The 15677-nt window shown below is 32.0% G+C and overlaps 1 pseudogene; it reads right to left on the bottom strand.

Moving 5' to 3' along the window:
* Positions 1-10603: 10603 nt before the first annotated feature.
* LOC111641960 overlaps positions 10604-15677 on the bottom strand; it is a 52721-nt pseudogene continuing 47647 nt past the window's right edge.

Consider the following 15677-nt stretch of genomic DNA (forward strand, 5'->3'; position numbering starts at 1 on the left):
AATTATGCCTAGGGCCTCGAGGGAACAGAGTCGCTACTTGCAGTCAGGAAGGAGAGAGTAAGAGAAAATAACCTTTAAGCAACGCCCACTCCCAACAACGGCTATTTATTTACGTCCTCGTCAGTGTCCGTCTTAAAGAGGTTTGACTGTATATACTTTTTTTACTGAATTTTTATTACTTTTTAAGGAGGCATTTACGAAAGAATGACTTAAATTATCTTATTATTTTCTCAATATTGAACTTTGATTTTTTTTCCTAATGGAATTTAATATGAACTTTGAACTTTACCCCTTTTTAAAAACTCACATACGATTTATCTCGTGTTCAAATTTAGCAAATCCTAATCAATTTTATTATCTGGATATTATAAATAGGAGCAAGACAAGAGATTAACACTACTTTGATTCACGAAATATATATTTTTTTTATTATTTACTTAAGTCAGAAATGAAAGGTCGAAACGATACGTTTCTATCGTTCACGTATAGTCTCGTCCAATAGGATGACTTCATTCGAATCGCGCCACAGAGCATGTTACACTTAACTTGTCTACGTCACCTGGCTTATAAGTGATATTTAACACCAGCTTTGTTATTATTTTCTGTCACCGATGAAGTATACAGTACTTGTCAAACCAATAAAGATAAGTTCACCCATTAACTTATCAGGTAAAATTTTCATTTTTTTAATTTAATTATTCATCAAATTTAGTATTAAATTATAGTATTTTTCTTAATTAAATGGATGTAAAATATTTATTTTATACACAATAAAAAGGTGCTGGATTATTTCTGTGGTCCTAAGCTATAATATACACTGGTCATTTCACTCCACCAAGTAATGACACACGTAAGAATACGAAGTCCTAAGCTTTAATTTATAATGCGAGGCCCTAAGTTATAGATTCATAATGCGAGGCCCTAAGATATAGATTTATAACGTGAGATCCTTGAGCTGTAGCCTGTTTAGTTTGTGTGCGAATACAATATCTGTATTGTGTTGTATAGAGTCAACATAGACGAAACTTTACAGCTTCTGTATTTTACTGTGTATGAGAGAGATACAGTAAAGTATATAATCTTATAAATAAAATAATGTAAGATGAGGTTAGACCATATTGGCATATTGAGAACACGTGTAATGGAATAACCACGAATTTATAGGTACTTCCAGCTTTAAATGTTCATGAAAAAAAGTTGTTTTTTGAGTTAAATTATCGTCTTTCTGGTATTTTATATTCAATATTTTTTGTTATACATGCTTAAAACGTGACTTGCATTTATACAAAATGTATTACTCGACATATATTTCTTATCTTCCACATTTTTTAATGCACGTAAATCGCACGTAAATCGTGCGATTTACGTGCATTAAACTGCATTTTTAGAACGTCTCAGATCCAAAGTTTATCAGTGATATGTTAAGAATATTGACAAAACTCTAAACTGTATACTTTACATGCCCTTTATTTGATTGAAATTTTTGTTAAACGTACAGTTAATCCTTGAAAAAAATGTCTCTGAAGGTCATTTTCGTTCCTGTTCGGCCCTTTAACACGTTATCTAAAAATACCAATTGATGTCACCATCGGTAAAGAGTTATGAAATCATTTTTCAGATATCGGGAATTTCTGGCTTTTTATTTTTACATTTATTACAAAATAATTTAGGAGTAATGAAATAATAAATTCTGATATACAGTCGTATAATTAGCCTACTATTGTACGAAAACAGAAGGGTAGTAGTGAAATATTACTACTACTATTTCACTACTGCCTTTCTACTACAGGCACAGTAGTATTGTAATAGATACAGTAGGTAAAATACAAATACAATGTAGTAGTAGTAGTAGTATAGTAGGTGAAATACTACACACAGTAGTATTTCACCTACTGTAGTAGCGTGTTATCTATGAACAAAAAGAGTAGTTGCCTGGGGGCCCACCAATAGGGATCCCCCAAACCAATCTTTTACGAACTCATTACTGTTGTATAAATATGGAAATTTAAGTTTGGTGCCATATTTGGTATGGGGCAGGTGCAGGGCAGAACTTAAAGGGCACCAAAATTCCAAAATTGTCACATGGAAGAATAAATAAATTCATAGAAAACTGTCACATATGAGTGTAAGAAATTTTATTAATAAAAAGTGTATTTTTAATGATTTCTATTGATGAAAGGCGCCATATTTAAGTTTGCTCCCGGTGCCAATTGCTCTAGCCTTGGTTATGCTAGTGTACTAGTGAATAATAGTATACTATCAAGTAAATGTAGTAGTGAAGTAGGAGGATGTATCAATAGAAGAGAAATGTAAATGAATGTCATAAATCTATCAGTTCCTTTACTGTTCTTCTACTTATATTAAACTTTAAAAAACAAAAAGACAATAAAAAATTATTCCACGTGAATGACATTTTCATTTACTAAAACCGGAAAGACGTAAAAGTTTAACTTTCTAGGGTATAAAAAAAGAAAATAAAAAGTATGTCAGTGATGACAATTGTATGATTTCCGGAATACATGATTTTAAGATTTAAAAAACGGTTTTTTTCGTAGATTATGATAATAAAACCTAAGAAAATGTATTTGTATAACAATAAAGAGAGTTATGTAGACCGAAACGTAGCCTATTTTATAATGATATACGGAATAACCCTTGTCTATATTTATAACATTCATTATCATATCTGTATTTGCATTCACCTGTAAAATTAATGCCATAAATTGCATATAATTCAGTTAATCTCACGAGAAATTAAGAAAACTAAAAAATAAAAACGAAAATTATATTAGATTATCAATTTATACTTTTCTTGGTTCCTTATTTTTAAAATAATATTAAATTTAATTTATTTAATTAAGAATTTATAGGGTATAAACCTCCTTCTTAAAGGCAAAACTTCTAGTGGTCAATCTAGAATTAGTAGATAATCAAATAAGTTAACAATGCTAGTAGTAGTAGCATCAGGTAGCATTTCAGTTTTGAATTATTTCTGCTTTATTTTTTATTACTGTAGATAACTTACAATCTACTACTTTTAAAACATAAATATTCATTAATTAATTAAATTTTAGATTTATCAATAGCAGCAGCAGTAGTTTTCCTTTAAAAGTGTTAGAGCAAAACTGTTAATAGTTTAACGCTAAAGGAAAACTATTATTATTACTACTAGCATTGCTCCTGATTTTCCAGTATCACTAACATTTCGCTCCTGATTTCCCAGTATCACTAACATTTCGCTCCTGATTTCCCAGTATCACTAACATTTCGCTCCTGATTTCCCAGTATCACTAACATTTCGCTCCTGATTTCCCAGTATCACTAACATTTCGCTCCTGATTTCCCAGTATCACTAACATTTCGCTCCTGATTTCCCAGTATCACTAACATTTCGCTCCTGATTTCCCAGTATCACTAACATTTCGCTCCTGATTTCCCAGTATCACTAACATTTCGCTCCTGATTTCCCAGTATCACTAACATTTCGCTCCTGATTTCCCAGTATCACTAACATTTCGCTCCTGATTTCCCAGTATCACTAACATTTCGCTCCTGATTTCCCAGTATCACTAACATTTCGCTCCTGATTTCCCAGTATCACTAACATTTCGCTCCTGATTTCCCAGTATCACTAACATTTCGCTCCTGATTTCCCAGTATCACTAACATTTCGCTCCTGATTTCCCAGTATCACTAACATTTCGCTCCTGATTTCCCAGTATCACTAACATTTCGCTCCTGATTTCCCAGTATCACTAACATTTCGCTCCTGATTTCCCAGTATCACTAACATTTCGCTCCTGATTTCCCAGTATCACTAACATTTCGCTCCTGATTTCCCAGTATCACTAACATTTCGCTCCTGATTTCCCAGTATCACTAACATTTCGCTCCTGATTTCCCAGTATCACTAACATTTCGCTCCTGATTTCCCAGTATCACTAACATTTCGCTCCTGATTTCCCAGTATCACTAACATTTCGCTCCTGATTTCCCAGTATCACTAACATTTCGCTCCTGATTTCCCAGTATCACTAACATTTCGCTCCTGATTTCCCAGTATCACTAACATTTCGCTCCTGATTTCCCAGTATCACTAACATTTCGCTCCTGATTTCCCAGTATCACTAACATTTCGCTCCTGATTTCCCAGTATCACTAACATTTCGCTCCTGATTTCCCAGTATCACTAACATTTCGCTCCTGATTTCCCAGTATCACTAACATTTCGCTCCTGATTTCCCAGTATCACTAACATTTCGCTCCTGATTTCCCAGTATCACTAACATTTCGCTCCTGATTTCCCAGTATCACTAACATTTCGCTCCTGATTTCCCAGTATCACTAACATTTCGCTCCTGATTTCCCAGTATCACTAACATTTCGCTCCTGATTTCCCAGTATCACTAACATTTCGCTCCTGATTTCCCAGTATCACTAACATTTCGCTCCTGATTTCCCAGTATCACTAACATTTCGCTCCTGATTTCCCAGTATCACTAACATTTCGCTCCTGATTTCCCAGTATCACTAACATTTCGCTCCTGATTTCCCAGTATCACTAACATTTCGCTCCTGATTTCCCAGTATCACTAACATTTCGCTCCTGATTTCCCAGTATCACTAACATTTCGCTCCTGATTTCCCAGTATCACTAACATTTCGCTCCTGATTTCCCAGTATCACTAACATTTCGCTCCTGATTTCCCAGTATCACTAACATTTCGCTCCTGATTTCCCAGTATCACTAACATTTCGCTCCTGATTTCCCAGTATCACTAACATTTCGCTCCTGATTTCCCAGTATCACTAACATTTCGCTCCTGATTTCCCAGTATCACTAACATTTCGCTCCTGATTTCCCAGTATCACTAACATTTCGCTCCTGATTTCCCAGTATCACTAACATTTCGCTCCTGATTTCCCAGTATCACTAACATTTCGCTCCTGATTTCCCAGTATCACTAACATTTCGCTCCTGATTTCCCAGTATCACTAACATTTCGCTCCTGATTTCCCAGTATCACTAACATTTCGCTCCTGATTTCCCAGTATCACTAACATTTCGCTCCTGATTTCCCAGTATCACTAACATTTCGCTCCTGATTTCCCAGTATCACTAACATTTCGCTCCTGATTTCCCAGTATCACTAACATTTCGCTCCTGATTTCCCAGTATCACTAACATTTCGCTCCTGATTTCCCAGTATCACTAACATTTCGCTCCTGATTTCCCAGTATCACTAACATTTCGCTCCTGATTTCCCAGTATCACTAACATTTCGCTCCTGATTTCCCAGTATCACTAACATTTCGCTCCTGATTTCCCAGTATCACTAACATTTCGCTCCTGATTTCCCAGTATCACTAACATTTCGCTCCTGATTTCCCAGTATCACTAACATTTCGCTCCTGATTTCCCAGTATCACTAACATTTCGCTCCTGATTTCCCAGTATCACTAACATTTCGCTCCTGATTTCCCAGTATCACTAACATTTCGCTCCTGATTTCCCAGTATCACTAACATTTCGCTCCTGATTTCCCAGTATCACTAACATTTCGCTCCTGATTTCCCAGTATCACTAACATTTCGCTCCTGATTTCCCAGTATCACTAACATTTCGCTCCTGATTTCCCAGTATCACTAACATTTCGCTCCTGATTTCCCAGTATCACTAACATTTCGCTCCTGATTTCCCAGTATCACTAACATTTCGCTCCTGATTTCCCAGTATCACTAACATTTCGCTCCTGATTTCCCAGTATCACTAACATTTCGCTCCTGATTTCCCAGTATCACTAACATTTCGCTCCTGATTTCCCAGTATCACTAACATTTCGCTCCTGATTTCCCAGTATCACTAACATTTCGCTCCTGATTTCCCAGTATCACTAACATTTCGCTCCTGATTTCCCAGTATCACTAACATTTCGCTCCTGATTTCCCAGTATCACTAACATTTCGCTCCTGATTTCCCAGTATCACTAACATTTCGCTCCTGATTTCCCAGTATCACTAACATTTCGCTCCTGATTTCCCAGTATCACTAACATTTCGCTCCTGATTTCCCAGTATCACTAACATTTCGCTCCTGATTTCCCAGTATCACTAACATTTCGCTCCTGATTTCCCAGTATCACTAACATTTCGCTCCTGATTTCCCAGTATCACTAACATTTCGCTCCTGATTTCCCAGTATCACTAACATTTCGCTCCTGATTTCCCAGTATCACTAACATTTCGCTCCTGATTTCCCAGTATCACTAACATTTCGCTCCTGATTTCCCAGTATCACTAACATTTCGCTCCTGATTTCCCAGTATCACTAACATTTCGCTCCTGATTTCCCAGTATCACTAACATTTCGCTCCTGATTTCCCAGTATCACTAACATTTCGCTCCTGATTTCCCAGTATCACTAACATTTCGCTCCTGATTTCCCAGTATCACTAACATTTCGCTCCTGATTTCCCAGTATCACTAACATTTCGCTCCTGATTTCCCAGTATCACTAACATTTCGCTCCTGATTTCCCAGTATCACTAACATTTCGCTCCTGATTTCCCAGTATCACTAACATTTCGCTCCTGATTTCCCAGTATCACTAACATTTCGCTCCTGATTTCCCAGTATCACTAACATTTCGCTCCTGATTTCCCAGTATCACTAACATTTCGCTCCTGATTTCCCAGTATCACTAACATTTCGCTCCTGATTTCCCAGTATCACTAACATTTCGCTCCTGATTTCCCAGTATCACTAACATTTCGCTCCTGATTTCCCAGTATCACTAACATTTCGCTCCTGATTTCCCAGTATCACTAACATTTCGCTCCTGATTTCCCAGTATCACTAACATTTCGCTCCTGATTTCCCAGTATCACTAACATTTCGCTCCTGATTTCCCAGTATCACTAACATTTCGCTCCTGATTTCCCAGTATCACTAACATTTCGCTCCTGATTTCCCAGTATCACTAACATTTCGCTCCTGATTTCCCAGTATCACTAACATTTCGCTCCTGATTTCCCAGTATCACTAACATTTCGCTCCTGATTTCCCAGTATCACTAACATTTCGCTCCTGATTTCCCAGTATCACTAACATTTCGCTCCTGATTTCCCAGTATCACTAACATTTCGCTCCTGATTTCCCAGTATCACTAACATTTCGCTCCTGATTTCCCAGTATCACTAACATTTCGCTCCTGATTTCCCAGTATCACTAACATTTCGCTCCTGATTTCCCAGTATCACTAACATTTCGCTCCTGATTTCCCAGTATCACTAACATTTCGCTCCTGATTTCCCAGTATCACTAACATTTCGCTCCTGATTTCCCAGTATCACTAACATTTCGCTCCTGATTTCCCAGTATCACTAACATTTCGCTCCTGATTTCCCAGTATCACTAACATTTCGCTCCTGATTTCCCAGTATCACTAACATTTCGCTCCTGATTTCCCAGTATCACTAACATTTCGCTCCTGATTTCCCAGTATCACTAACATTTCGCTCCTGATTTCCCAGTATCACTAACATTTCGCTCCTGATTTCCCAGTATCACTAACATTTCGCTCCTGATTTCCCAGTATNTATCAGAATATAAACACACTGTTATTATACGTACTGTACAGTACATATAGCTCCCTACATTGAATAACAATGATTATATTTTTCTGTAGACGATTGTTATGTAAATTTTCAGATGATTGTGTAATAATATAATTAAATATTATTAAACTATTGCTTCATTATCATATAATAATGTATGCATGTGTCATTATCAACAACTGAAAACACGTACCACGAAACAGTTCGAACGTGTGAATTTTTTTAAAAAAAGAAATTAAATTTTTTATTATAAAATATATTTTTTATATATTTTAAAACGTAAAAATTCTTTCACATAAATGTTTAAACAATGTGACTAAGGATAAAGTTGATGTAATTTTAGTACAGTATAAAATGGGGAGTTTATTACTGTATATAATATGAAAATATATATGTTAAATACTTAATTATCTTCGCTCGTTAATCATATATACAGTTAATATATACTCCAGAGAGAAGTTTCTAAACTTGAAAAAATGAAGCAAAAGTAGTAACAAGATGTAAACACATTTATTGCTTTTTGCTTGTTTACGAAAAAGGGGAATTTAATAATCTAAAAATAAGCTTCTACTTCGATTCTGCTACATTATAAATTCTATAAAAAAAAAGAAATATTATTGCACAATTTCTAAACTTTCTATATTACAACAGCTTCAGTACATTGAAGCCATCGATAATCTAGTGTTTGGAAAGATTATTAAAGAAAAATATACACTTAAATAAGCAGAAAATTAAAATTATAGAAGAGATATTAATTGCTAAAATGAATATTAATAAATAAACGATATCGTTAAGTAAAATAGTATTAAATTATTTACTTTGTCTAATGTTTAGTGGGTTTTATTTTTATGGATAATAATCCTCAATTATCTATAACAAAAAATTCTTAATTATATAAATTCTACAGTCGTGTTTTATCGATATAAAAATCATATTCGTTATCTATAAAAATAGGATTAAGTGTAGGGTAAATCATTATATAAGACGATCCTATATAAATGTAGAAAAAAAAAAATACGCATCAACTTGCATCTCCAGCATCCCTCCGCATCATTTGTTAAAGGTTAGTTGTAGGCTGATTCTGTTAATAATGAGTGAAGCAACTAAGAGGAAAAAATCCTTATAATTAACCTTATTTTCTCAACGTTAGAAAAAAAAATCAAAGGGAAAAAAATTAAACGAAGACAAAAAAAAAAAAATTCTAATTCGTAAATATGTTACGAAATAAGCTTATATATTTAAGAGTCATTTAATCTTTAATTAAATGTGAATTACTGGAAGTTAATTAACATGGCTTAAGTAGATTTTTTTTTGGTATTGGTTTCATAAATATTTCTGAATTTTATACAATTTTATATAAATTAATTTTAAAGTAACATTATTTAAGGTAAATGAGTGTTAAGGAGTGTAAAAATATCTATAAAATGAATAAGATAAATATACATATTTACATACAACTACCAACCTTCGTTGTAAAATTAGTTAATAAAATTTAATTAAATTTTTCCTATCGATTTTAAATAAATTTAACACTTAAAATTATAAAATTTTATTTTAAAAAGATTACAATATTCATAGTTTCCTCTAGATAATTTGATAATTTTCTAGTAATTTTACCTACAAATAAATAGTTTTAATGTATATAATTTGTATGCTTAAAATAATGATAATTATTTTTATATATAAAAGAAAAATTAATTAAACAAAATCTAATTAAATTTAATAAAATTATATTATATAAACTTTTAAAATATTCGCTTATTTATCAAAGAAAAATCTATCTCTCTTGAAACTCTTCTAAATTGCATATTTAAGTCTAAGTGTATACGCTTGAGATTTTAAAATCGAGTTCAAGAAAGTCATTGAACTTATAGAGGAAAAAAAAAATCTATATATATTAATAGATAAATGTCATGTCAATGCTTGTATATAGTTATATAAGAGCAAACTTTATCAACTTTATTTTTGTAATTAATAGCTGAGAGCTGCTCTCTTTCAAACATTCATTAAACAGCTAATGGACTCGAAGAATAATGGAATTTAAATTACAAAGATTCTTCAGCATTCGAGCGAATTAAGTAAAGAATAAATATTTTCTTCCTAAACTTTTATTTTGATAGATTTTTTTTTGTCAAATTTCCTATTAAAAAAAAAGTGATGATGATAATCGTATAATTAAAAATATTTCTTAAGGATATTAAATGGTTAACAAGATTAAAAAATCTAGCTTTATAAAATAGAAAACAATTTAAGTATTTAAAAAAAAATAATCTTATAAAATTAAAAATAGATTAAATTTTTCTAAAAGTTAAACAAGATTATAAAGTGAATACGGAGGAGGAGACGAACGTGTGTTAATCGAATGCAACGAGTTAGACAGATTTCACTCTCTATAATTTTAAAAAATAACAAGAAAATAGCTTCAAGCATTAATAAATTTTAATATATAATAAGGTAAATTATTCTGTAAAGCTGAAAAATTGGTTAGAAACGCGTTAAAAATTAAAAAAAAAATCGAAGTTTGTTTTACTAATTATGATTTGCCCCTTTACATCCAGCTTCACTGCATATGAAAGGTGTTCGAAGGTAAAGCAAACATCACGCATTTAATACAATAAAATTAATTTTATAAACTTAGTTAAACTCAATTAAGTTAGATTAACTTGTAATTAAGTTAGATTTTTTTATATTTTAGTCAAAAATGATGAAATAAATGTAATTTTATAAGGTTATTTCTCTGATTTTTATAACGTTCTAACCTCATCATCTATTCATGAATTTTGAGAATGTAAAGCACGATAGAGTGATAAGAATATGTAGAAAAAAAATAACGAATTTATAATAAAATTTGAAAAATTTCTAAGTGGAGACATTACGTATTCAAAATAGACATCAATTTCTTCAATTTCTTTTATCTACGAAACGAATTTATAACTTGAAAGACCTTAGAAGAGAACGTTGAAAAAAACATAAAGGAAAAGATTTATAAAGTAAAATTTGATAATTCAAAATTTTAAAATTTGTATATGTTGATACGACAAAAGTTTATATTATGCATTTGCAGGTAAATGATGCCTCAGGCATACTCCATTTTTATAAATATAAATATCTGAAGGCGAAATAACCAACAGTTTTGAGTTTTTCGATGGCACATTTGAACCATTCAGGTACCAGTTGAACCGGAACACATCACAAATTTTTCTTTTTGATTTTTTGCATAATGTCTGTGGTCCTCGCACAAACTTAATTCCTCTTTATCTCTCTAGAATTCTGCATCCCAGCCAGATATATCATCGGGAGGAGGTCCGTCAGTGTCGGGCGGATACTGATCGAAATTGTGTGTGTCGATGGCGTGTCGTACCTGCAGGCAAAAACACTTAGTAACTCGGAAGCATAATTAACAAATTGTATTATTTATAAACTCGAAATTATTACTCACTTGCGGAATAATGGGAGGTATGAGACTTCGATTCCTTAATCCTTCCCAATTGAAGCCATCAAACCACCTGATAAGAAATTGAAGAGATCAAAATTAATATAAACATCTTCAGCTATTAAATTATCAAAACTACAACAGCAGAGTTTTTATTATAATTTCAGTTGAGGGTATAACAGATTTTAAGATTTTAATTTGTATATAATTAGCAATTTCCTTAATTTAATTACAGAATACCTCTAAATGTGTATTGAATTCTAATGGATTACTTATAAGGGATGAAAAGCACAAAATTTACTAATTTTGTACTTTTAATCCCTTACAATTACTGTATTCCTATTTTATTGTATCCCTTAGAAGTAAACCCTTACAGTTATTGTATCCCTTACAAAATAATCCCTTTCAATTATCATATCCCTTCAAAGTAATCCATCACAATTATTGAAGCAAAATATTTTGATTAAATTTGAATTTTATAAACTAAACTGTTTGATTTCTTTATTCTATTAAGCTTAGAGCTATGTTCTGAGCTCTGAAAGTGCTCAAATTATAGATAATTAAAAAGACGCTGATTTTGTAAATATTTTATATTAAAAATGGACATTAAATATGAAATATTTCAAGTAACACCACTTTTGTGTTATGATTTTCGATTATAATCTATTACTACAAGCAATTACAACATTAAATTAAACTTTTAATAATCTTTATGTAGTAATTATTGAAAAACTAATCTAATTTCTAATTAAACATCCGTGAAAAATGCACTTTTTTCCTCAATATGAAAATAATTATATTTATATTACATTATAATTATATTGTTATCCATTATCTGTTTGTTCTAAAAACTATAAAATCATCAAAAATTTTTAAGATTTATTAATGTGCATTCAATTAATAAATTATTCTAAGTATACGTAGCAACACCACAATGAATTTCCGCAAAAATATAAGCCCGTAAACTCGACGTCAAATATATTTTACATAGATTAACACACGAAAAACTTCAAACGACAGACTGAAAATCACTCCATTGGAAAAAAAAAAAGAAAATTAAATACTAATTCTCAAGCACTTCTGAACTTCCTCAGCATATCATTAAGAGCTAAATTTGTATCATAAAATTTGCAGAAAAAATTTGAAAATGAACAAAAATTAAATATTCTGAATGTCCGAGATAATTACTCCATTAACTCCCCACACCACTGATGGAGTAGTCACTTCTTAAGATAATACAAATGGTGTTAATTATCCATCCATTAGAGACAGCCAGAAGTAAGAATCTTTCAGGAAATAAAAGATTCTCAGGCAGGTGATAAAGGGATAAGAAATGCAAACTTCAATTGTTGACAGATGAGTAGGAAGATGGAATCAGGGATGACTAGAAGAGCTCAGCACTGGTCATTCAGTTTTATTGTGCCAATTGAACCTGTCTGTCCTGTACTCCAGTGTTTTTCAACCTGTGGGTCGCGACTCCCAGGGGAGTTGCAAAGCCTTACACGAGGGGTCGTAAGTAAAATAAAAAGACAAGTGTTTGTAGGTCCTACACTACAATAAAAAAACTACAAACTCAGTGAGAAGGCTATGCCTGTTTATTTTACAGTAAAATTGGTTTTTTGATCAATATTTAGGTCTCAACAGAAAGAAACTTAAATACGTAGTTTTTAAAATCACTGACATAATTTTAATATGGCCCTGGGGGTCACCAGAATTTTTTAACTTGTAAAGGGGTCGCTTATTCAAAAAGGTTGAAAAACACTGCTGTACTCAATACAATATTAAAACTTTCACAGTACATTAAACAGTCAATTTATAGATTAAACTTTACATACACAAGCAGAGGTATATTCCAAATGGAATAAGAAGGAACACATTTTCTTTTAACACGTCACTTTCTTTTAACTCTTTCTACCTTGTAGAAAGAGTTAAATGGTAGAAAAGCATGTATCCATAGGACAAAAATATAAAAAAATAGATTTATATATTTGTATATCAGATATTTTGTGACAATTTTTTTAAAATATTGAAACAAAATGCAAAAATTAAATACATACTTATGCTTCTGTATGTCTTGTATGCCTCCTTTTTGATAACCAATTCGTTCCGAAGGATTATCTCTATTAAAAAAGACAAATTAATTAATTATTTAATTACTTTGTTAATTTTTAAAATTATATTAAATTTATAATAAATTCTAAATATACCTGCATAATTTCTTTATTAATGCCATGGCATTTCTAGTTATGCAACGAGGAAAGTCCACTGCGTCAATACCTTTAAGGATAATGTTGTATGTTTTCATGGGATCGGGTCCAGTGAATGGAGGACTATAAATAAAGATATTAAGTATTTAAACTATTTTCTTTTTAAATTTTATTACATTTCCGCAGTTTAATATGCACTTACGTTCCAGTGAGCAATTCAAACATAAGCACGCCAAGAGACCAATAATCGGCAGATATATCATGACCTCGGTTTAGTATTACTTCTGGAGCTACGTATTCCGGTGTTCCGCAAAATGTCCACGTTTTACGACCATTGTGCAGCTTTTTAGCAAAACCAAAATCAACCTGTCAAAAGAGTAAGTGTCAAAATTAATCAAATGATCAATCAAGTCAAAATTATTAAAAGCTAAATAAAGATTCTTACCAATTTAACATAACCCGTATTATCTAGTAACATATTTTCTGGTTTCAAATCTCTATAAATTATATTTCGAGAATGGAGATAATCGAAAGCTTCTACTACGCAACCAGTATAAAATCTTGTAGTGTTATCATCGAAATTACCCCTGTAAATTATAACGAAGGTCATATATTAAATAACTTCAAATATAGTCTTCTGAAACAAATGCTACCATTTTAAATTACTGTAATTATATTAATTATTAACCAAGAATGTTGTAATGCATATTAAAATATTAGAAAACTGTCCAAGTTTCACATTTGCCCATTACAACTTTTCAACGTGTGCACCTCATGTCATGTGGCATGCATACAACTGATACTCAAATTCTTCTTACACTCGCTACAGCATAACTGTTGTCACTCTCCCAAAGACAGCTACAGTTCTATGACTCATGCAAATTATTCGTGTCACACAATGACAAGCGATTCTGACTTTGCAAACTGCAGAACACAAAATGCCTTCTCTGTTGCAGTGTCACCATTTTCATTTATAGAAGGATGTAGAAGAATAGAATCCTTCTTTTCAGACAGGAGATGAAACTTGAAAATTTACTCATAGTACTGTAATGTTATTCTTAGAATACATTGTGATCATAGGTAGACCCTCTTCAGCCACTTTTATTATAGGTAAGGCTTTTGGCGGGACAGTCCCGATTTTTAACAATTTGTCCTGCATCCTGTGGCATTTTAAAAAGTCCCAAGTTTTGGAAAGATTAAGTTTTTGCCAATTATGTATCATAAAATTATGTCTTATGTTTTAAGATTCATAAAAATCATTTTGTATCACGCGTATCAGTACCAATGTGTGCATGATCATCACAAATAAAGAATGCTGTGCCGACAAAACCCTTTGTGTTTGTGGCAAAGACCGACAGAAAATAGTTTAGGGCATGCAGCTGCAGCAACAGAGTAGCACATGTTCACAGGCTATCGAAACGAGCGAACATTTTGTTCATTGCATGTTGCATGGCACAGAGCTGTCATCTGTCGCCACCTTAGAAAGCTAGTGACTAGCAAGAGTAAGCACATTGGTTTGCATCACTCTAATGCTAGCGGTGGGGCTGAGGTTTTTTTTGTTAGGACAGTATTATGTAATAAAAAAAAATTACAATAATAAAGTGACATTGAAGGCAAATTCAGAGGATAAGTAATACAAGTTAGTATTATTATTATTTAGAAAGATATACAGGAGTAAAATAATTATTAAAATATAGTTTGTCATAGGTATTTAAAAAATTTTTTAAATTGTCATAAAGATTTATAATAGTATATATATTTATTATATTTGTAAATTTTACATATGTTGAAATTTTAAAAATCTAATACAATTTTTGCATTCTTTAATAATAAAGTTTGGTTGTTCCAGAACAATATTTTTTCAACAAGACAAGCACTCCCCCCGTAAATTTTGTCCCACTTCACCAATGTTAAAATCTTGTCATCTTAATTGTAGATATCAATATAAAAGTGGCTGAAGGTCTAAGTACGACCAAAATTCATTCCACAAATAAAATTTGTCATTTAATGATGTTATAAGTCCTATATTTCCACCAATTGGAAATTTGAGATAAAAATTATCTATTTTTTATTTCCTTTCATATTCTAAGCTTACCACTTTCATTACAGTTATGCCTTTATTGCGCAATTAAATCTTGAAAGAGCACCCATCTATATTGGACCACCCTCATAAAATGACAAAGAATACTTGTGAACATGCTCCTATCTGTATCATCTGTATGCTCCTATCATCGATGCTCCTATCTGTAGTACCCATGTATTCAATGAGTGATCTAGTACAGGAACACTGTTGCCTATCTTCATGCTAAATTTCTTTGTATCAATAATTAACATATACAGCCCAAAATAATCTGGCAATTAGAGATTTTAGTATTAAAAAGATAGAGTTAATTGTTTATATATGTTTTTATATCATTAAAC

The sequence above is a fragment of the Centruroides sculpturatus genome, unplaced genomic scaffold (genome assembly GCF_000671375.1).
Source record: "Centruroides sculpturatus isolate CEXI.00-Female unplaced genomic scaffold, Cexi_2.0 scaffold113, whole genome shotgun sequence".
Taxonomy (NCBI): Eukaryota; Metazoa; Arthropoda; class Arachnida; order Scorpiones; family Buthidae; genus Centruroides; species Centruroides sculpturatus.